The sequence below is a fragment of the Prionailurus bengalensis genome, chromosome A2 (assembly GCF_016509475.1).
Source record: "Prionailurus bengalensis isolate Pbe53 chromosome A2, Fcat_Pben_1.1_paternal_pri, whole genome shotgun sequence".
Classification (NCBI taxonomy): domain Eukaryota; kingdom Metazoa; phylum Chordata; class Mammalia; order Carnivora; family Felidae; genus Prionailurus; species Prionailurus bengalensis.
In genome coordinates, this window is record NC_057348.1 from 138,688,108 (window position 1) to 138,711,520 (window position 23,413).

At 37.5% G+C, this 23,413-nt stretch overlaps 1 pseudogene; it reads left to right on the forward strand.

Annotated features, from left to right (window-relative positions):
* Positions 1 to 9,093: 9,093 nt before the first annotated feature.
* On the forward strand, positions 9,094 to 9,608 carry LOC122488149 (annotated as a pseudogene).
* The last annotated feature ends 13,805 nt before the right edge of the window (positions 9,609 to 23,413 follow it).

Below are 23,413 nucleotides of genomic sequence, written 5' to 3' on the forward strand. Positions count from 1 at the left end.
TGCCCCTCCCCTGCTCATGTTCTCTCTCTTTCTCTCAAAATAAAAAATCAAAAATTTAAAAAGTTAAAAAAAACCTATAAATTGTAAAATTAGATTAAGCAATACAGCAGGTGTGACCTAATCAGTAAAAAGAGTGGATTATTTAAGACACAATTCTATTAATGTAGCAAAATAACATATTCACTTTTCCATGCTGTGGCTGGCTTGTACTAAACGTAGTGCCTAATACAACTTCCATGTCTTTTCTTTCACAGGTTGTACGGTGGTTCTTGTTAAATAACCGTAAACAGATAAGCAGAAAATATGACCTTCATTTCTGTTAAATTCCAGTCTACTAAACTTAGTTGATTCTTTACCTCAGTCGCATACATACACATTAAACTAAAGATGAACAACACACTTATAATATTGTAGGTCATTTAATTATTTAATTATGAAAATTGTTCCATTTAATTTATATAGTCACATACGATTTATTTTTTAAAGTGCCATGAAATGATATGAAACATTTAAAGATGCCATATTTTCTTATTTAAAAAAAGGAAATTATGGCCCAGAAAATCACTATAGTTAAGAAATTTATATTTGGCAGTTACTCTCATAAAAGATGAAAGTCAGCCTCCCAGACTGAATTTGAGGAACAGCAGAAATGGAAATGATGGCATTGGTTTATTGATAAACTCTTTAATTTTCAGAATGTAACCAAACAGAAAATTCCAATTAACCCTAAGTGCTATCTAAAAGCCACACATTGTTAAAGCTAAAACAGAGCTGACATTTCTCATTTGGAAAGTGACATGGAAAATAGGACATGAAACAAGAAGGTGAAAGACATTCATATAGGCTGAAGTAAACTCAAGAGAAATGATTCATAATAATTAATTTACTTTTTTCCCACATATTGCTGTTACAAGCAAAAGGATGTGGTGAGCAGGAAGTTCTTATGTTTAAATATATTAAATATCGGGCATAAATGTAGAACAGTATTCTGGTAAGTTTGAGAAAATATTAGCAAATTATTTCCATACTGAGGATCCTCTTAAAATTTAATCATCTCAATTTGTACAACTTGACTTGTTTTTAGTGAAGAAATTATGTTCTACTGCTAGCTACCAGCAAGATGAAATTTCCTCAAATTCTCAGATGATCTTTAATGCTGAAATATTTTGTTGGTGTATCAGTGCCTGTTTAAACTTCTTTAAGTTTTTAACCAAAGTGAGTTTACAATTATATTTTATATAAGGGAAAGAAGTTTTCAAAAGCAGTTAATTTGATAATATCTATTTTAATATTATTTTCTAGTTTAGTCATCTGTATTTTAAAAATATGAGTCTATTATGTTAAAAACAATCAGGTTATTTTGCACTCACAACTATTTAAATGTATGTCCTTTTGGTAGCAATAAGCTTGGTTTTCAGGTAAGCTTATTACCATAAATTATTATACTCAGAACCCTCAATACAAAAATGTGTTACATGCACATTGAAAGGAATCTATTATTACTGTGATATAAAATGAAAATATGGAATTAAACAAAAATAAGTTCGATGTATACTGGACCAAGAATATAGAGGGTGTTTACTTCCCTTTCCTGCAATAACCAAAGTAATACTGTCATTGACACAATTATATTTTCAATCTGTGCAGATAAAATTTATTTTTAAAAGATATACTTCAATTATTTGGAATTACTGGGAAAGAATATGAGCAAAATTACTTTGTGGGAGAACAGAGCAAAGAAAGACTCAATGGCAAAATGGAAAATGGAGAAAATGGGGGAAATGACTAGAATTAAGGAAATTCTATTTTCAGGTCCCATGCATCTGGTATGAAAAAGGCTGTGGAAAACAGAATGGGATTGTTAGGTTTGGGAACAGTGTTATTGTTTAAAAGGTTAGCTATAAATATCTGCAGCCACTATGCAAAGATAGAATACAAGTTACACATTAGCCCATTCATTCGTATTTAAACGCAGGAAGTGAGACAAAAATTGCTTCAACATGACAATATCTTTAAATATTAGAAAAATGCATTTGATTGATTGAAAAAAATCTCCTCACTTTCTGTGCTGCTGGATATTTGATACTTCATGTCTGGAAAGTACTTTATACAGGAAACAAAAGGATGTGTATTCTATTTGGGGGTGGGGCTTGGAGTGTGGAGTAATACAAGACAGGGAGAAAGGGAGATCATTTTTAGCTTTTACTCTTGCCTTTAGAGTGATAAAAAATGAAGACAGAGAAAACAGTTTTCAGGGCATTCTAGAATAATGAAGCAAAATGTCAAATTTTCCCAAGTTTTTCATGTTGCCCTAGGAAAACAAATTCTTTACTGCAATATCCGACTCCAAAATGTTATCCTCAGGAATGTACCATTCTCCAATAGCACTTCTCCCAGGCTTATTGAAATCTCGTTGCAGCCTTAGAAGACCTCAGTTAGTAGCTACTGTTTACCTCTGAAGTCTAGATTCGTTTCTCAGCTTTGAAGTCTCAGAAACTTGACTCTTTAACACTCCTGCCCACATGTCAGGGGCAGACCCATATTAAAACTTCAAAACCAACATATAAGACCTGAACATTAACTTTTTACTTTGGGGAGAGAAATAACTAATACAGGGACCAAAAAAATCAATTGTGAATAGCAAACACATTCTTTTCTTGTAGGAAAGCTAAAAATAATAATTAAAAGGCTGCTTAGTAAATACAGATCAAAGCAAAGAAAGCTGGCTAAGCGAAAAGGATATTCAACAGAATCATGGGCAAGTAGTCTCATGCACTTAGCCCCACCGTAGAGATGGTCTTGGGAATGATACCAAAATCCTTGGGATACTTTGGCTATGACACCTCCATTGACTCAGTGCCTCCCTAATTGGTTATTCTGCTTTCAGAGAGAGCCTCAAGGGCAGGTATGCTTACAGCAGGTCTTTGATGAGTTGAATGGTATTTTTCTAGGAAGATCAAAAAAGGGCCAATAATCCCACAGGGCAGGGAAGAAAACATTTTTTGGCTGATGACCAATTCCATGACTGACCAGAACTAGTTACTTGAAATAAAAAATTGTAGTAACTGTGCAAATGAATATGTACAATATGTCAGTCACTTGTGCAAGGTGCTCTAATTATAGAATATTAAAAATGAACATTAACCTTAATTCCCACCATCTAAGAAGGAGATCATTTCAACAAGGAGCTTAATAGAGATAAGTACAAACAGAATCTGAAACAGCAATGGTCTACTGTATTCTTACTTTTTGTATCCACTAAATCCAAAATCCTCTCCTCTCCACATGAAACCAAGTTTGGGTTCCTACGCAATTTTCTGGGCCTATTTTCTGCTAATCTTCAAGTTTAACAATCGAGGCAAGAGAACAAATCATACTGGGTAAACCCATTAGCTGTGTGTATAATAACCCAGAGTGTTAGAGCTGCTAGCATTCTGTCTCTCATCCACTGCTTCTTTTTGAGCTTAATCCAGTTCTAACAAGGCATGCCTTCAGAAGAAATGATGCTCTGGGGCCTTTCACCTGACTTCTTACACTCTTGCTTTGGTTTCTGAACTGAGTCAGAATAAGGTTGATCTAGAAAGAAAACCGAGAAATCTATTTCTACTGAAAAAAAAAAAGTATTACGTAGGGATTCTTTAATTAGAGAAAAGTCCGTGGCAGGACTTAGACACTCAGTGCGACTCGCTTATTTATTCTGTGGACAGAGAGGACACAGTTGTTCTCCCCCCACTACCCCCAACCTTTTCCTCACTTTGTGGGAATATTGCTAAGAAGGCACAGCCGTGACCTGCCACCTCGGAAAACTGCCCAGTGGACTGACATCATGGGAATGTACTGAGACTGTTTGTGGAGGTCATCTAATTCTTGGCAAAAGGGTTCCGGGCAGGAAACCTTCTATATTTCCCTGATAATGAACCAAAAATCACCAGCCCAAGAAATTGAGACTGCATTTCATTAACACAGCTTCCCAGAAAATAGTGTGATGTGAGGCAACCACTACTGTTGCTTTTATGGTCTAAGCTCGTGTAACCTGTATGAAGTACTCTCCCACGTGAGTCATTATCTAAAGCATACAGCCCTTCACCTGCAGTTTCAAGCAGTTTTCAAATTCTTCCCTAGAAAAATGTTGCTGTGTCTACGTCTACTGTACATCACCTATAAAGCCCTGAAATCGGGGAAACAGAGTTGCTAATCCTGTGAGAAATAGCCAAATATTTAATGCAGGTAAAATGAAAACTGTGACATTGTGTGAAAAATATATTATCAGTCATGCACGGATTTAGAATACATTATTAGCATTATCGTGATCACCACTGCTGTATCAGTATCATGTTGTGGGTATATGTAGAACAACTCAAAATCTTTTTTGCAACAAGGTTGACTGACTGTAGCTATTATGATTTTATCAATAAATACATACCAGCCAATACTTTAATACTTTATATATGTTAACTCATTTTATTCTTACTTTTTATAAATGAGGACACTGACAAACAGATTGGTGAGGTAATCTGCCTATATCCCACAAACTGTAAGTAGCAGAATGGAATTTGAACTCAGATAATCTAGTTCTGGATTCTGCACTCAATCTCTGTGATAATACTGAGTCAAAGTTCAGCATACACAGATTGCATAACAGAAAGAAAGTAGTAAGTTATTTGAGAAGTACAAGTGACTTTAAATAACACTAATGATACTGACATTCTCTTTAATATTTTCTTTCAATGTTGATTTTTTAACATTACCACTCCCCCTTTTTATTTGAGTACAGTTGACACACAACATTACATTCGTTTCAGGTGTACAATTTAGTGAAATGACAAGCTTAAACATTATGCTATGTTCACCACAAGTGTAGCTACCATCTGTCTCGTTACAGAGCTATTAAAATACCACCGACTGGATTCCTTATGCCGTGCCTTTTATTCCTATGATTTATTCATTCCATAACTGGAAGGCTATTATCTCCCACTTTCCTTCCCCCATTTTGCACCCCACCCCCCGCCCCGCTTCCCCTCTGGCTACCATCAGATTTTTATTTTGAACCATTGACAAGGTTACAGAATAGCTGCAAGTCTAGTACAAAGAGTTTTATTTTTTTCCCTGAACCATTTGAAGCGGGACCTGATGTCCTACCATCCCTGAATAACTTAGTGTCTACTTCCTTCATTCTCCACCATATGTACAATACAGTCATCAAATTAAGTGAAACAGTTGGATACAGAAATGCACTCCTACTATATTTCCTAGACTCCATTCAAATTCTGCCAGTAATGTCCTTCTTAGCAAAAGGACCCAGCTCAGGATCATGTATTCAATTTAGTTATCATTGCTATTTTTTGTAGGATTTTTTTTTTACCTATCTTCGCAAGTGAAATCGGTTTAGATTTTTCTTTCCTTCCTTGAGTGGCGTGGGTGTTAACGACTAAACTTAAATAAATCTGGTCATTGGCCCTCTTGTTCTAGGCTTTGAGGTTTTAAAATTTAATATAAGGATTGTTTGATTCATGAAAGTTGGTAAAATTTATCTATAAAAATATCTTGGCCTTGTGTCTTTTGTGGTAAAAGACTGACTTCTACAAAGTGCTAGCTTTTTCCTCTGTTGGTCATTTTTTCCTATTTCTGCAGCATCGATTTTTGTACTTTTGTTTCTTCCTTCCTTCTACTTTATTACTTGGTTGGTTTTTTTTTTTTTTTTTTTTTGGTTAGCTTACTTAATAGGATGCTTAGCTTAGTTCAAACTATGTTTTTGCTTTTGAGTGTGTCTTGCAATTTCTTCCCGATAGTTGGACAGGATATACTGCTCAAAGGAACTGCTGTAAGGTGGCCTTTGCTAATGTGGTAGAAAGGTATGTGTGGGGAGAAGTGTTCTACAGTCTAATGATTACGTCGTTAAACCAGCCAGATTTAAGTGTTAACCAAAAACCAGATATCTGAGAAGCAGCTGAAATTTTACCTAATGAAGTAGATATGAAGAGATGTAAAAGTTAAGACTGAATTAGATGAAAATATATCTTATGGACTTCAGAACTGTGTACCTCTACTACTGTGCTATGATAGGTTGGCAATTCTCTATAGTTTGATATTTGTAGTTAACATACAGGTTAAGCTGCTTTAACAGAGGCCTACAAATGAAGGAGCTTAATAAAATAGATGTTTGATTCTTTTTTATGTAACATCTCTGCTCCATGAGGTCCCCCAAGGACAGATGGGAGGTAGGCCTTTGCCCTCGTCAAAATGTGGCTTCTAGCTCCAGGAGGTGGTTCTTCCAGTCGTCCCCGTCTCCAGTCCATCTCCAGCCCAGTCCATAGGAAAAGGGAAAAAAAAGACAGGAACTGGAGGTCCTGGAGGTAGCATGGCAGTGCGCAGATTCCTGCGTGGTGGGAATTTGGTAATAATGCCACAGCTAAATGCAGTGAGGCCAGGGAATGTAGTCTAGCTGGGTGGCCTTGTGCTGCTCAGATTTCTGTAAGGACTCTGTGTGATTTACTAATAAAAGGAAGAGCAGAGAATGGTTTGAGGGTCCAGTTGATGGTGTTTGTTATCATATTCATGAAGAATTCAGGATTTAAGAATACACACATGTGCATGTGCCACACAAACGCACACAAATAAATTGGGGGCTTATTTCCACCAGTTTTAAGTAAAAGGAACTATGTTGCTAACCCGTAGAGATAATTTAACTTTTAAAGGAAAGTAGAGAACAAGTTGACATAAGAGCTTGAGGTAGAGTCAAATAAGACACAAAAATGGAAAGAAACAAAAATGAATTTTTCTCTCCTCTCTTCTTCTTGTTTTCCACATTCACTCCTCATCTTCAGCTCAATACAGAAACAAAACTAGGTCAGTAAAAATGTTTCCATGGTATCCGAATTTTCTCCTTTATAATAAAACTCAAATACTGGCCACTTTTGATGATCAAGCTATCACCTACTTTAAGCAAAATGGTGTCAGGTTTAAATTTACTGACGTGTTCGTAGAGGGACCATATGATAATTAATCCTTTCCTTTCTCTCTATATATGTATATGTGCATGCGTGTGTGTGTGTGTGTGTGCGTGTGTGTGTTTGCTTGTGTGTCTGTCCTGTAACTGATTTTGTTGGATCAACTAAGTATCTTTGCATACAATCTATGTATGTTTACAAATAATCCATTTCTCCCAAGCTATGTGTTTCTGAAATACAATAAAGTATTTCTCTGGCTCCTCACTTACATGCCTTTTTTTGTTTGTTTGTTTTATCACCAGTCTACCTTACATTTCTTTCCAGTGGTTCTGGGAGTTTTTAAAGCATTGACAGTGCATCTAAGCCTTTCTTTAATGGAAATTTTTGAAGTGTGCCCTCTCCTAAAAGATTGTTCCTGTCCTCTTCTAACTAGTCTGCATACAGCACCAATTATTTTCTTCCCTGTAAGCAAAGGTTTGCAGTGGCAAGTGTATCTTTCATAGACTATCATTAAGGAAAGATGAACCCGGAGGACTCTGGAGGCTCATTTTCTCTCACTTTCTAATAGCCTAGAAAAAAGCTAGCGCAGCAGGTATGATATGAGGTAGCTCAACTGATAAACAGGCTGAAACCAGCTACTGAACTCCAGAGACTTTCTTTTTCTAACAAGCCCTTTTTTGGGGTCAGAAAGCTTCTGTTGTAACATACTGGTCCAGATCTATTCCAGTCCTATAAATATGCAGCATTTGACTGGGTAGGTCCCTCAAGAAGACTTCCTCATGATGCTCATCCAATTATACCTGGCTTAAGCACAGCTCTAGATGGGACCGTGATGGCTGAAAGGATCACATGTGCTCTGCTATTTGACTGTAAGTTTCCTTCCAGTAAGATCCTCTTCTATTTACACAAATTGGCATCAGTGGGATGTGTTTCTAAGGCTCCTTTGTGTGATGAACATCAACATGGCCATTCTTCACCAATGCCCATTAAATACACTACCAATTTTCCTAGAATCTCTGGTCCAGGGCTCTTTATCTAGTGCAGCGGATCCTAAAAGCACCACCATTGTGCTGCTGTACTTTTAACACAAAGAATGGCATTTATGTCCCTGGAGACTACTGCCACCAATGTCTCTCCTTTCATATTGACTGAAGTTATGGAGGGGAAGCACATTTAGATTTTATTCATTGTCTTTTAAAAGCCTTTTACCCAAGAACACAGAGTGGGTTCCAGAGGAGGCTGAGCCAGAGGATAATTGAGTAGACTCTTTCTTGGTGAAAACCCAGATTTTGCTTAGCCCCTCCATTCAAGGGTTCACTAGGAGTTGTCTATTCTACCTCCTATGCATCCTTCCCATTTTCCTTCATTTCCTATCTCTAATTGCCAAAGTTCTAGTTTAGGATATCACCATCTTACTAGTTTCTTTTTCTTTTCTTTTCTCTCGCTCTCTTTTTTTATTTTTTTTTCAACGTTTATTTATTTTTGGGACAGAGAGAGACAGAGCATGAATAGGGGAGGGGCAGAGAGAGAGGGAGACACAGAATCGGAAACAGGCTCCAGGCTCTGAGCCATCAGCCCAGAGCCCGACGCGGGGCTCGAACTCACAGACCGCGAGATCGTGACCTGGCTGAAGTCGGACGCTTAACCGACTGCGCCACCCAGGCGCCCCTCTTTTTTTTTTTTTAAGAGAAAGAGCATTAGAGGTGGCGTGGGGGAAGGTCAGAGAGAGGGGGGAGAGGGAGAGGGAGAGAGAGAGAGAGAGAGAGAGAGAGAGAGAGAGAGAGAGAATATCTTAAGTAGGCTCCATGCTCAGCACAGAGCCCAACTGGGAGCTTAATCTCACGAACTGTGAGATCATGACCTGAGCCAAAATCAAGAGTCTGATGCTTAACTGACTAACCCACCTAGGCACCCTGACCATATTTCTAGTGTCTTACATAAACATATTTGACTAAATAATGAAGGAAGTATAGTTTTTAATACTGTGTTATTTGGGTGTTTTTTTTTGGGGGGGGGTAGCCATCAAGGGCTGAGAAGCATCTTGGGAACAAAGCAGGGCAAAGCCAGGGGGTAGGGGCTGATCAAGACGCCAATAGGAATATTGAGCCAATTGGAGGTAGAATTAGGAACCCTAGGGAGCCCTTTCATGAAGATGGCACTGAAGACAAATAAGGAAGCCCCTACCCCTCCCAAAGCCAAAGCCAAAGCAAAGGCTTCGAAGGCCAAGAAAGGGGTGCTGAAAGGCATTCAGTTATAAAAAATGAAGATCCACAGGTCACCTACATTCTGGCAGTCCAGGACACTAGTTCTCCACAGGCAGCACAAATATCCTCAAAGAGCACCCCAGGAGAAACAAGCTTGACCACTATGCCATCACCAAGTTCCCCCTGACAACTGAATCAACCAGGAAGAAAATAGATGACAACAACACACTTGTGTTCATTGTGGATGCCAAAGCCAACAAGCTCCAGATCAAACAGGATGTGAAGAAGCTCTACAATACTGACGTGGCCAAGGTCAACATCCTGATCAGGCATGATAGAGAAAAGAAAGCATATGTTCAACTGGATCCCAACTATGATGCTTTGGATGTTGCCAGCAAAATTGGGATCATCTAAACTAAGCCCAGCTGGCTAAATCTAAATATACATTTTTTCACCAAAAAAACCCCAAAACAAAAAACAAAACCAAAAAAAACCACGAAACAAAAACAAAAAACCCCCACAACTAAACAAATAAAAAAAAACCTAGAGAGAAGACCAGCCATCAGAGATCAAGTCCAGGAACCGCATTTTTCACTTATGGCTCTATCTTTGGTCCGGAAGATAGTACCTGTCATATGGTAAGTGATCAATCAATATTTCTTGATTGAGTTAATAAATTAATGAATAAATGGTCAAGAAAATAGGGAGGTTGTTTCTATAACGTCCTTTAATAAAACCAAGTTTCAATATTCCAGGCTTGGCTATTGCACCAGTTGTTAAAGTATTGCCTCTGAGCCCCAAGCCCACCCTTCTCCACCCTGCTTTGTGGTACTGAAACTCAAACTTGCAAATACTTCTTTGCCAGCAAGTGCACTATTGGCGTTGCAAATAGAGAGCCCCGGAGGAACAATGAGGAGGCAGGGTGCTTCTTGTCCTGGATATGGTGTGTTTTTGGTTTTGTTTGCTTGTTTTTTCTGTGTCTTTCAGTGTGCAGCTGCAAGTGGCAGTCACCTCCCCAGTGAATCTTCCCACCACTCCAGTCAGTGGCCATCCAGTGAGTTAGGAAGGCACTCCGTGCTTGGCTTTCCTATTGGAAAGCTTCACGGGCACTTTTTTGTGCGCAGAGGGTGGCTTTTTTGCACAACTCTCCATCACCCCGGTAAGTGGTTTCCATGCAAGTTTTCAGTCCTTGCTGGTGCCCTGGCTGACTTTCCAAAGAGGCTAATTAACGCTCCAGTGGCAGCTTGTTGTTGAGTGGAACCCTGGGTGCCAGGCCATGCTGAGGCCGTTCAGCAAAATTCTCTGCCATCTAGTGGGCCACATGGGCACCATTTCCAATGAGGTCAAAGTCTCCACCATGGATAGGGCTCTCTTCTCAGTTATTTCCTTCCTGGGTATTGTGGTAGCTACTCCCTGTATCGGTTATTCCTGTAATCTTGAGAGTTCTCCTTGCCTCTGTAGGTAGTTAATATCCTGTTACTAGTTCACAATTATTTGTATTAAATTTCTCTGTTCAGATAACTAGTGTAGCTTTTCTTTCCTGGCAGGATGCCAATGGTTATAGCCATGGAGGGGATTATAGAATCTCCCACCACCATAGGAGGTCACCTATGCCCCGTAGTCCTGGCTCTTGTTCCTTGCAGTGCATCTGCCCTGTAGAATCTCTTCCAATCACTCAAGTCACCATCATATCAGCCTCAAGGAGATAGAGATCCATTAATAAAGATTAGTTTCAGATCTGCTGATTGGCGGGGTAAATGCCATTGATATACTGCCTGGCTGATGCTTCATTGATTGCAGAAGAGAGGCAGTGTGCCACCTATTAATAAATGGTTAGAGCCTCACCCCCCGAAACTGGGATGCAGCTAGAATGGACACACATCATCATCTTTCCAATAAAGTAATTCTTTCCATGCATGAGCTACTTAAACACATAGAAGAGGAGTATGTCATTGTAGAAACAAAGTAACATTGCAATTTAAGGAAACAGAAAACAGTCATACTACTGCAAATCTTGCTGCAGGGATTAAAGATAATTTAGCTGCTAACATCCATTTTGTGCATTTAATTTATAAAGTCCTTACAGGAAACCAAGTTTTAATACTAAAATAATAGAAATGGACCTTGCTATGCTCTTTGACTCCTTTGAAATAATAATTAGGTCATGCTAATGAGCAAGACTCAGGATGCTACCAAAATAATCAATAGTACCATGTACACTAAATTACTTTATTAATAATCAAACCGAATTTGTTTTCCATACAGACAAAATTCAGGAATGTATTTTGTGTTACATTTTCTTGATGGCTTTTAAATCAAGTTTTATAGTCTGTCACAGCTGTCAGCATCCTCACCATTATCATTACCCGCAAACATTTAGTGCACACCCGCTGGGTACACAGCACCGTAGGATTCGTTAAAGAGAAAGAGCTGTTATTCCTTGCCCTTGAGATAGTAGAGGGGTAATTGTTTACTCTGAGCAGTCTAGTTCATTTAGCAGTGAAGGAGCAGGAGGTCTTGGAACTGAACGCCCTAACGTCTTTATACAGTTTTATCACCACTACAGCAATAACATTAAATTTTCTGGATTGTCTTCCTTATTTTAGATCATAAAATAGGGGCACCTGGGTGGCTGAGTCGGTAGGGCGTCTGACTTCAGCTCAGGCCATGACCTCGTGGTTTGTGAGTTCAAGCCCCATGTTGGGCTCTGTACTGACACCTCAGAGCCTGGAGCTTGCTTCAGATTCTGTGTCTCCCTCTCTCTCTGACACTCCTGACTCACATCTCTCTCTCTCTCTCTCTCTCTCTCTCTCTCTCTCTCTCTCTAAGATGGATGAACATTAAAAAGTAAAAAAAATGCATTGGTGTATTGCACAAGAGTTAAACAAAGCAGCAGTTACAGAGTAAAAACTAAAACTCTCCCTTAATTATAATGATGAACATTTGTTTCATGATTGCTAACTTATGTAATATTTATTAAGTGCCAACTCTATTCTAAGCAATATTCACATGCATTCATACACTTTACAGATGAGGAAACTGAAGGATCTAGAGAGGACATATACTAAGTGGTCAAGATCCAAATTTAGGAGGTCTGCACCACAATCTATACAGCAGTCCCCCCGTACCCACAGTTTCAGTTACCCACAGTCAACTGCCATCCAGAAGCAGATGATCCTCCTGCTGACATATGGTCAGATGATCAGTGGTAGCCTATAATGCTGTGTCATTCACCAACTAGTATCTCATCACGTAGGCATTGTATCGTCACATCACAATAAGAAGAGTGAGTGCAGCGCGATAAGGTATTTTGAGAGAGAGACAACATTCACATAACTGTTATTAGAGTATATGGGCATAATTGTTCTATTTTATTATTGCTTACTGCTGTTAATGTCTTACTGTGCCTAATATATAAATTAAACTTTATCACAGGTGTGTACATATAGGAAGAAACATGATATATACACGGTTTGATACTACTTATAGTTACAGTCACCCACTGGGTGTCTTGAAACGTGTTCCTTGCAGATAAGGAGGGGCTACTGTTCCCTTAACCACACTACTCCATACGGTCCTTTTCAAATAATCCTCCCAGATGTAATCACTACCAACAAGGGGTGTTTATTCTTCTAGGGCCCATCGTATGCATTGAATACATATTGTACATACAGGCATATCTTTTAAAAATATAAATGGGATCACAGTAACATTTAAAAATTGTTTCATTAAAAAATATGGTTGTATTACCATATATACATTCAAGATTGTGTGTGTATATTTAGATGGATTTTTAATATTCCATAAATCAGATGTACCATTTGGCATTTTAAATGGTTCCCTATTTCCACTCATATATATAAAATACTGCAGTGTACATCCTTCTGAAAATCTTTGTACATAGGCGGGATTGGGGGGGGAAGATTCCTAGTGGTGAACTCGTTGGATCAAAAGGTATGTATGGCAATGTTTTAGTGCTTATTTTTCTCCTCCCTGAAATGCTGTATTCTGATCACACCACAATATAAATACAACACCATCAATAATATGTGTTATTCAATGGTTTACCTGAGATGCCCTTTCACTCTCTTGCTCATGTATCGGTGTCAGATTACAAATGAGAGAGAATAGTGACATTTTGTAGTGCACATATCAGTGTATTGCAAGATCATGTTCTTAAGGTATTCTTGATACTTATAACAGCTTTTTATGTAAGGCCAGAGTCCCACCTGCCTTTAATTATTTTTCAGTGCACTGAATAATATCTCCACTGATGTAAAGTCCCAGTATCTTAGTCCAACTGGGCTGCTATAACAGAAAACCATAGCTTGGTTGGCTTACAAACAACAAAAATTTATTCTCACAGCTCTGAAGCTGAAAGTCTAAGATAAACATGCCTGCATGATCGGGTGAGGACCCTCTTCTGGGTAGCAGTCTTTTCACTGTAACCTCACGAGGCAGAAAGGGACAGGATCTCTGGGGGACGTCTGGGGGCACTACTCCCATTCATGAGGGCTCCACATCATCACCTAATCACCTCCCAAAAGCCCGACCTCCCACCTCCATCACACTGGGTGTTAGGATTAAAGCATGTGAATTTGGCGGACACAGACACTCAGGCTAGAGCACTCAGTGACTTTGCTGCAAGAATTCTGGAAGTCATCTTCGACTTTCTTTGTCTAAACTTACTACCATCCCTTTGCCGTAAATTCATTGGTTTTATGACATATACTTGAGGCTTTGGATAGGTAAGGAATTTTTGCAGCTTGATTTCAGGATAAACAAATCATTCTGAATACAAATTAAATGTTTCCTAGCCCAACAAGTGGCCATAAATAGTGAAGGTACTGTCTTCATTGGGTTCCTTGTGGATTTTTAGGTTGACTGCTCTTTTTCATTCTCTCATTATCTTCTCCTACTGTATGTGTCCCTCCTCCCCTGACCCCCAGATAGCTTCCAGAAGTAAAAGATTTTAAGAGGTAGAGTTTTGGTATCAAAGCATCAGTACACTAGATATTTATATAGTTAGTTTGTGACCTTCAGCATCTCTTGGGGACATCAAAATCTTGGTACTTTTTTTCTCCTGCAGGTTGTTGGATTATTAATATCTGTCACTTGAAATCTTCCCACATATACATAACTGTTTAGGAATGAATTTTAAATCTCTATAGTAGCTAGCACCATACTTCAAGTTCCTAAAATTCAATAAGCCCTTTAAGCTAGTTAAGAATGATGAAGAAAAAAAAATCAGTAGGCTTTTCCTCTCATTAGAAAGAATAGGCAATATCAAGAATAAATCAAATGACAAATGAACAGCACGGATATTACAGAGCTTCTTCTTTTTTGTTTTTTGTTAAATTATTATTTTTGTCATAGTTACACAAAGACATAGGTTAAGGGTCAAATACTTTTCAAGTTTTATAAAAAAAGTTTTATTAAAAATAACAACAGAATCCCCCTACCCCAAAACACCCATCTCTCCTTCACCAATTTAAGTAATTATTTTGGTGTTTAGCTCCACATTCCTAAATAACATGCTTGCTTTGTCATTTCATGGTGTTTTAGTTTTAGGCTGGGCTCATTTACTTCTGTCTTGGAAAAAAAAGAAGGTTTTAGTTGTCTTTGCTTTCCTTGCCCTTACCTCCTAATGGTAGACATTCCTCGGTTTAATTTTAATTTTAGATAAATATTTTGTGTTTATATGAGCATAACAATGCAAATACAATTTCCTTAAAGCCATTTGGTAAGCCATGATCATTTTTGTCTTTCCTGCACATCTTTTGTTCCCCGGTATTTATGGCTTATTATGTTCTGTTACTAACTCTTTGTTCGGATTTCTAGGGACTTTTCCCTGTTTCCACCCCAATCTCCTCAGCAAATGTCTCACTCTGCTCTAAATGCATTCAGTGTCAGGTATTCTGTCAATTTTATCTTCGTGAGGACATCACTTCAGGAACCTTCTGACATGCTCCAAATGAGAATGGGTGCCCCTGTGTTCAGTGCACCTTTCTTATACCAGACCCCTCTTCATGTCTCCTATTGGCTCTCCTATTCTCCACATTGCATTCTTTTCTCTGTACTTGTTCACTCTCTCATTTTGGTAGGGCACATTTCAGGAGCTTCCTGAGATAGAATTCACGGGAGGTAAATTTTCTGAAATTTGCTTTCCTGAAAATATCTTTATTCTGTCCTGATCATGCTTTGGTGCCTTCTAGCTTCTGAGGTTGATGCCGAGAAGTTTAAAGATATTCTGATTCCCAGTCCATTACTGGACTCAAAGGATTCATCTTCCTTTTCAAAAGCTTAGCTCTTATCTTTGTCTGGAGTTCTCCGAAATTTTCAAATTACATGTTTCGGTGTGGGTCTGTTTTCATCCATATAGCTCAACTAGTGGGCTCTAACAGTCTGAAAAGTTACATGGACCACATAGCTGGAAATTTGTTTGAATTATTTCATTTCTAATTTATTTCCTTTTCAATCTTGTTCTCTCTTGGGTCTTCCTATTATATAAATGTTTGACTTTCTGAACTGGTTGTCAGATTTTCTTATCTCTGTTCTTACAGTTCATAGTATTATTTGTTAGCATCATTTCTTAAAAGATTTCCTATTTTTTTCCAATATACCCCATATATTCCATATTCCACTATTATAAATATTTTATATTAGTATGGTGCATTTGTTATCATAATAAGCCAATATTGATGCATTATTGTTAACTAAAGTCCATACTTTATTCAGACTTCCTTAGTTTTTACTTAATGCCCTTTTCATGTCCCAGGATCCCATCCAGGTTTTATTTAGTTGTCATGTACCCTTAAGTTAGATTTCCTACATTTTTATATCCCAAACTTTCTATTGTGTTTTTATTTATTTAAAAAATATATAGATACATTTAAAATGCCTCTTTATTTGTCTGAGTATTACTTTTTAAAATAGTATTATCATTTCATGATTAAAATATCTTTTATTACCTATTGATGGATAGGTAATAAATGAGTTGTGGGGATTATTTTGTCTCCTTATATCTGCAAGACCTTTATTCTCTCCTAATTGATTTTTAAAATCATTTTTAAAAAAATTTGCTTGTTTGCTTCTCAAACTTTCATTTCAGCAGTTTTCCTCATGCCTGATAATCCTCATCTATTTGTTTATATTTACTGATAGGGTACTAAGGAGTTGATTGGAGACCCTGAGTTTATGGTGGGAAACAGCGGGTTTTACTGCAGGCAACTGGCTGGGCCACGTAGTTGGGAAAACCCTGATTTCAATAGCTCTTAAGTTTTTCACACCGGCTGTATAAGGATCCTCAGAGAAGAGTCTTTCCATCTCCTGTCTAGAGAGTGGAGCTTTTGCTGCATTATTGAGTCTTAGAGATGAAAGGGGGTTGGATGGGAGGGGACATTTGTCTCAGCATCCCAGTATGTTGACAGTCACCTATTACTCCTCTTTTTGGTTCTATCTGTTTGCATGAGTGATTTGGGGGATAATTACATGTTTATCATAGGGCTGGGGTAAGGCTGAAATGAGTCAATAAATGTAAATGCTTACAAAATACCGGGCACACAGTAAGTTCTATGCAAGTATAGCTGTTATTTTTTCTCATGTTTGGCAGTCTAAAGAGCCTATATTTGAAAATAAAATTCAACTACTTATTTGCTTATTTATTTACTTTGCTGGAGATGACGGATGTGAGGACCTATGTATTACTCACATAGACTCCTAACCACTTTCCACTTTCAGAGGATGGTATCACTAATTCTTAAAACTTTAAAGGATTCAAAGATTGTTCTTGGCTCTCCTTATAGTTGGTTTAGAATTCATTTTTTTAAAATGTTTTTAATGTTTATTTCTGAGACAGAGAGACAGAGCATGAGTGGGGGAGGGGCAGAGAGAGAGAGAGGGAGACACAGAATCGGAAGCAGGCTCCAGGCTCCAAGCTGTCAGCACAGAGCCCGACGCGGGGCTTGAACCCACAAACCGTGAGATCATGACCTGAGCCGAAGACGGTCGCTCAACCGACTGAGCCACCCAGGCGCCCCTAAAATTCATTTTTGAAGAGTTTGCTAAATCTACTTATTCAACTTCTCTAGGCCTTCCAAAATTTTGTTGCTGTTCCTTTTTCTTCTGTTCTTCACATCTTTGTGAGTATATACCTGCTAAAAGTCCCTTTATTATTGTTTCCATGGGATTAGGAGGAAATAAAAGTAGATACTTGAGGGGCGCCTGGGTGGCGCAGTCGGTTAAGCGTCCGACTTCAGCCAGGTCACGATCTCGTGGTCCGTGAGTTCGAGCCCCGCATCCGGCTCTGGGCTGATGGCTCAGAGCCTGTAGCCTGTTTCCGATTCTGTCTCCCTCTCTCTCTGCCCCTCCCCTGTTCATGCTCTGTCTCTCTCTGTCCCAAAAATAAATAAACGTTGAAAAAAAAAATTAAAAAAAAAGTAGATACTTGCATTCAATCACTTTTTTTATCCAATAGTTCCTGAATAGTCTCTCTTAATGAAAAAACTGACACCAATCTGAGTGATTTGAGCCCAGCCATTCTTTTTCAGATATTTTCACATTATAGAACCTGAGGATGTATATGTACTATATTTATATGTACCATACTATGTATTATAAGGATATATTATGTGTGTATATGTATGTATATATACAATAATATATGTTATGTGAACATAAATAAATAAAATAAATGTTGATATTGTTTGAGGTATGATAAAAAAAGATTTACCTATAGATAGATATAGACAAATATAGATACAGAAGAAATAAGGATATATAGCTGCTACTGCCATAAACATAAACAGCATCCTGCTGGGGTACATTTATGATAATCCTTCTCTTGATTTCTGCTCAGTTTCAAAGAAAGCATGAAAAAATTTTGGTTAAAATTTGTGGAGTTTTGAGGCGGATCGGTAGAAGAAACAAGGAAAACATATTCCATCATCTCTAAACTGTTCCAGCATTTGTCTATACCACATTACAGCTCTGATCACACTGTAAAGCAAATTATTTTTACCATGTCTGTTTCTAGTTGAATGAGAGCTTCTCCAAGGTTGGGGGACTTTTTCTTCCAATTTTGAGTCTCCTGAATCTTGCACACTACTTACCAGGAGGCTGGAACACACTGAATCATGCTGATTGAAAAAGACTGAATACTTAACTACAGAAAATCAACTGATGGTTACCAGAGAGGAGGTGGGTGGGGATGGGTGAAATGGGATGATGGGATTAAGGAGGGCACTTGCTGTGATGGGCATTGGGTGTTGTATGGAAGTTTTGAATCACTATATTGTACACCTGAAACTAATGTCACTCTGTATGTTAACTAACAGGATCTTAAATAAAAGCTTAAAAAAAGAAAAAGACTGAATATCTAGCATCCCCAAATATATCGCTTGCAGGACTGGACAGTTGTCATTTTTTTATATTTTATTTTATTTTATTTTATTTTATTTTATTTTATTTTATTTTATTCTATTCTGTTTGATTTTATTGTAATGTTTATTTATTTATTTTGAGACAGAGGGAGAGCCAGCCAGCATGGGGAGAGGCAGAGAGAGAGGAGTGAGAGACAGAATCCGAAGCAGGCTCTGTGCTGTCAGCGCAGAGCCCTATGTGGGGCTCGATCTCAAGAACCATTAGATCATGACTTGAGCTGAAATCAAGAGTCGGACGCTTAACCGACTGAGCCACCCAGGCACCCCCAGTTGTCATTTTTTAAAAAGTTGCTTGATGGCAACTGATAGTACCAATACTTGCTGACGTGCATCAATTTCATTTTAACCAATTCATTCGCTTCAGATCATTTAAAAATTGATATGACTTACCACATGGCTGATTTAGATGTGACCATCAAGATTTTTTTTATGGGTAATAAAAAAAAGGAATAGATTAAATGATTCTATTTGGAATCTTGATGAAATAAATTTAGGGGAGGAAGTACTGGATAGGGAAAATTCTCCAACTATGACCTTGAATGCCCGGTCATATGGTAACTTTCCTTTCAAAGGAAGGGGTATTATTAGAAGAGAAAAGCTAGAAAAGAAAACACACAATGGGGGGGGGGATAAAATGATACGAAGCGAAACATTTTGAAGAAATTCTAAGAGTGATAATGTGCTTTTTGAAAAATGGAGGAACAGAATTCCTTCTGCAAAAAAAGGATAAACTCTCCCTGCCCCAACTCTTTCCTCCTTGTGTGCTCACAGAAGCCTCAATAAAACACTATCTAAAATCTAGAATGACACTAAGGGTTAACGTTTAGAAAATTCATGAGGAAGGATGTTTCCCCTATGTAGTTAGAACAGATGCTAGTATGTGAGCTGGGAGCATTGCTTACTCAGTGGTTCAGCAAATGTGTTCCAGACATATGGAAGATTCCTGGAGAGGGGAAGGTGGTATAGATTCAATATTAACTATTATTTTGTTTTCAAGAAGTTCAGCACTTTCTCATAAGATGAGAAAAGCAGACAACCAGTATGTAAATACAGGAATAAATGTAATAAACCTAAGCCATAATTAAGGAGAAAAACATGGTTTAGGAATTTTCTCATGCAATCTCTTCTGAATAGGAGCTCCTTTTTAAATTTTGGAGCGAGATCATCACTTCATGTGTCTGTTGGCCATCTGTGATGAATGGATTAAGAAGATGTGGTTTCTATATACAATGGAATACTACTTGGCAATGAGAAAAAATGAAATCTGGCCATATGTAGCAACATGGATGGAACTGGAGGGTATTATGCTAAGTGAAATAAGTCAGTCAGAGAAAGACAGATACCATATGTTTTCACTCATATGTGGATCTTGAGAAACTTATCAGAAGATCATGGGAGAAGGGAAGGGGAAAAAATAGTTACAAAGAGGGAGGGAGGCAAACCATAAGAGACTCGTAAATACAGAGAACAAACAGGATTGATGGGGGTTGGGGAAAGGGGAAAGTGGGTGATGGGCACTGAGGATGGAACTTGTTGGGATGAGCACTGGGTGTTGTATGGAAACCAATCTGACAATAAATTATATTAAAAAATTTTGGAGCAAGAATTTAACAATCTATTTTTCTGTTTCTTTTTTTTTCCACTTTTAATGGCTTTATAGAGCTATTATATACCAAACAATTCTCCCACTGTAAATACACAGTTTGATAATTCTTGGTAAGGTTATACACTTGTACAGCAATAATCACAGCCACATTGCAGAACACTTTCATCGCCACTTAGAAGATCCTTTGTACTTGTTTACAATCAATTGCAGCTCCAATTACCAGGCAAACGTTGTTTTTCTTTGTACAGAGTTTGGATTTGACTCTTCTAGAAATTGTATGCAAATGGAATCATGCAGCATATCGATTTGGGGGTCTGCCTTCTTTTACTTAACATGATTTTTGAGGTTCAGTCTGTGGCCATATGGTCAGTTTCTTCTTCGCTGCTATTATTCCACTTTATAATGGTTATACTGCAGTCATTATACCGTATTGTGTTTATCCTTTCACAAACTGAAGGATGTTTGGATATTTTTCCCTAGTTTTTGGCCACGATGAATAATGCAGTGCCGAACATTTGTGCACAGGTCCAAAGACTTGGACATATGTTACCACTGCTCTTTGGTAGATACTGAAGACTGAAATTTCTGGGTTGTAACTATCAAACTTTTCTCAAAATGACTCATTTTATATTCCCATTAAGAACTAGAAATGGGAATTACAAATTTTCCCATTAAGAACTAGAAATGGGAATTACAAATATGTGTAGTTTTACCACACATATATTAGCTTCCTATTACTACCATAGCAAATTACCATAAACTTAGTGGCTTTCCGCAACACAGACGTATTATCTTATAGTTCTGGAGGTCAGAAGATGAAATGAGTCTTATGAGGCTAAAATCAAGGTGTCAGCAAAGCTGCCTTCCTTCTGTAGGCTCCAGGTGAAAATGTGTTCCTCGTCAGGCTGCCCATGTTCCTTGGCTCCTGGACTCACATCATTCCAACCTCTCCTTCTGTTATCACTACTCTTTGACTCTAACCCTCTCGCCTCCTTCTTATAAGGACATTTGTGATTATATTGGGCCCACCTTGACCCAGGATAATTTTCCTATTTTAAGATCCTTAACTTGTCCATATCTGTAAAGTCTCTGTTGCCACACAACGTAACATATCTGCAGGTTTGGGGGATTAGGCAAGAACATCTCTAGGGGTGCCGAGGTCATTACTCTGCCTATCACAACATCCTAACACTTGGTATTGTCAATCTTTTTGAATGGCTGCCAGACCCATTCTGACTTCATTGTCATTTTGTCATTTCCCTAGTGACTAATGAGATTGAACATATTTTCATTTGCTTATTAACCTCATGTATATTTTTTGATAAAATGTCTATTTAAATACCTTGTTGATTTTCATTGTTTTTTTTTGTTATTAAAAAAATGTTTATTTATTTATTTTGAGAGAGACAGAGCACATACACAGGGGAGAGACAGAGAGCCAAGGAGAAAGAGAATCCCAAGCAGGTTTCTTACTGTCATCACAGAGCCTGACGTAGGGCTCGATCCTAGGAACTATGAGATCATGACCTGAGCTGAAATCAAGAGTCTGACTGAGCCACCCAGACATGACCCCCTTTTTTGTTATTATTAATTGATGTGCTCTTTATATATTTCAGATACAAGTCTTTATCAAATATGCGATTTGCAAACAATTTCTCCCAGACTCTGACTTGTCTTTCTCTCTTTTTAAAAAAAATTTTAGTATTTTTGAGAGAGAGAAAGAGAGAGAGAATGAGTGGGGGAGGGGTAGAGAGAGAAGGGGAAAGAGGATCTGAAGCCGGCTTTGTGTTGACAGCCTGATGGGGGCTCAAACTCATGAACCATGAGATCATGACCTGAGCCGAAGTTGGACATGTAACTGACTGAGCCACCCTTTTTATTTTCTTAATAAAGTCTTTAGAATAGCAAACATTTTAAATTTTGGAAGATATAACTCCTTGATTTTGTTTTCTGTGGAACCCTATGTTCTTGGTGCCCTATCTAAAAAATCTTTGACTAACTCAAGGTCAAAAATTTTTCTTCAATGTTTCCTTCTAGGAGTTTTATAGTTTTAACTAATGTCTATGATTCATTTTGAGTAAAAATTTATTATGGTGCTTGAAATGTACTAAGTTCACTTTCACAATGAATATCTGTGATAGCATGTTTTGTTGAAAAAATAATCCTTTCTCCATTGAATCAGCTTAGCACCTACATCAAAATTCAATTGACCATGAATGTGTAGGTTCATTTCTAGATTCTCTATTCTATTACAATGATCTGTATTCTTACCCTCATAACAATACAATTCTGTTTTGATGGCTGTAGCTTCAAAGGAAGTTTTGAAGTTAGGTAATGAGTTCTTTTTCTTTATTCTACTTTTTCGAAATTGCTTTAAGTACTTTGAGTGTTCATATAAGTTTTGATTTTAGCTTGTTAATTTATTTAAAAAATTGGATGGGACTTTGATAAGGACTTAACTGAATCTTCATTTCTCTTTGAAAGGAATTGCCATATTACCATTATTGAAACTACTAATCCATGAGCAGTTTGTCTTTTTTTTTAAGCCAGTTTGTCTTTGAATACTTCACCTATGTCGTTTTACTGCTTTCTGATTTCTATGGTTTCTGATGAGAAGTCAGCTGTTAATCATATTGCTGTTCCTTGCACATGGTGAGTTATTTTGTTATTGCTGCCTTCAAGATTTTCATTTTGTGTCTAGCTTTCAGTAGCTTACTATGGTGTGTGGATGTCTTTGTGTTTATAAAACTTAGAGTGTGATGAGCTAGTTTAATGTGTACATTAATGGTATCCAACAAATTAAGGATGTTTTCAGGCATCATTTCTTTAAATATTTATTCTGTTTTTTTTTTTTTTTATTCTCTCCTCCTGGAGTTGCAATTACAGGTATATTTATGTGCTTCATGGAATCCAACAGATTTCTGAGACTTTTTTCATTTTTCTTCAATCTTTTCTAACTGTTCTTTAAATTGGATAATTTGTTTACCTACTTTCCACTCCTGTTTTTATCTCGTCCTATATTATCTGATCTGCTATCAAACCCATCTTGTGAAACTTCTATTTAAATCATTATACTTTTAAATCTAAATTTCAGTTTGGTTTTCTTTCATATTTTTATTTCACTATTGAAATTCCTTACATGTTAATTTTTATTTTTTGAATATAATTGCCTTTAATTCTTTTGCACATATTTATAATGGCTGCTTTGAAATCTTG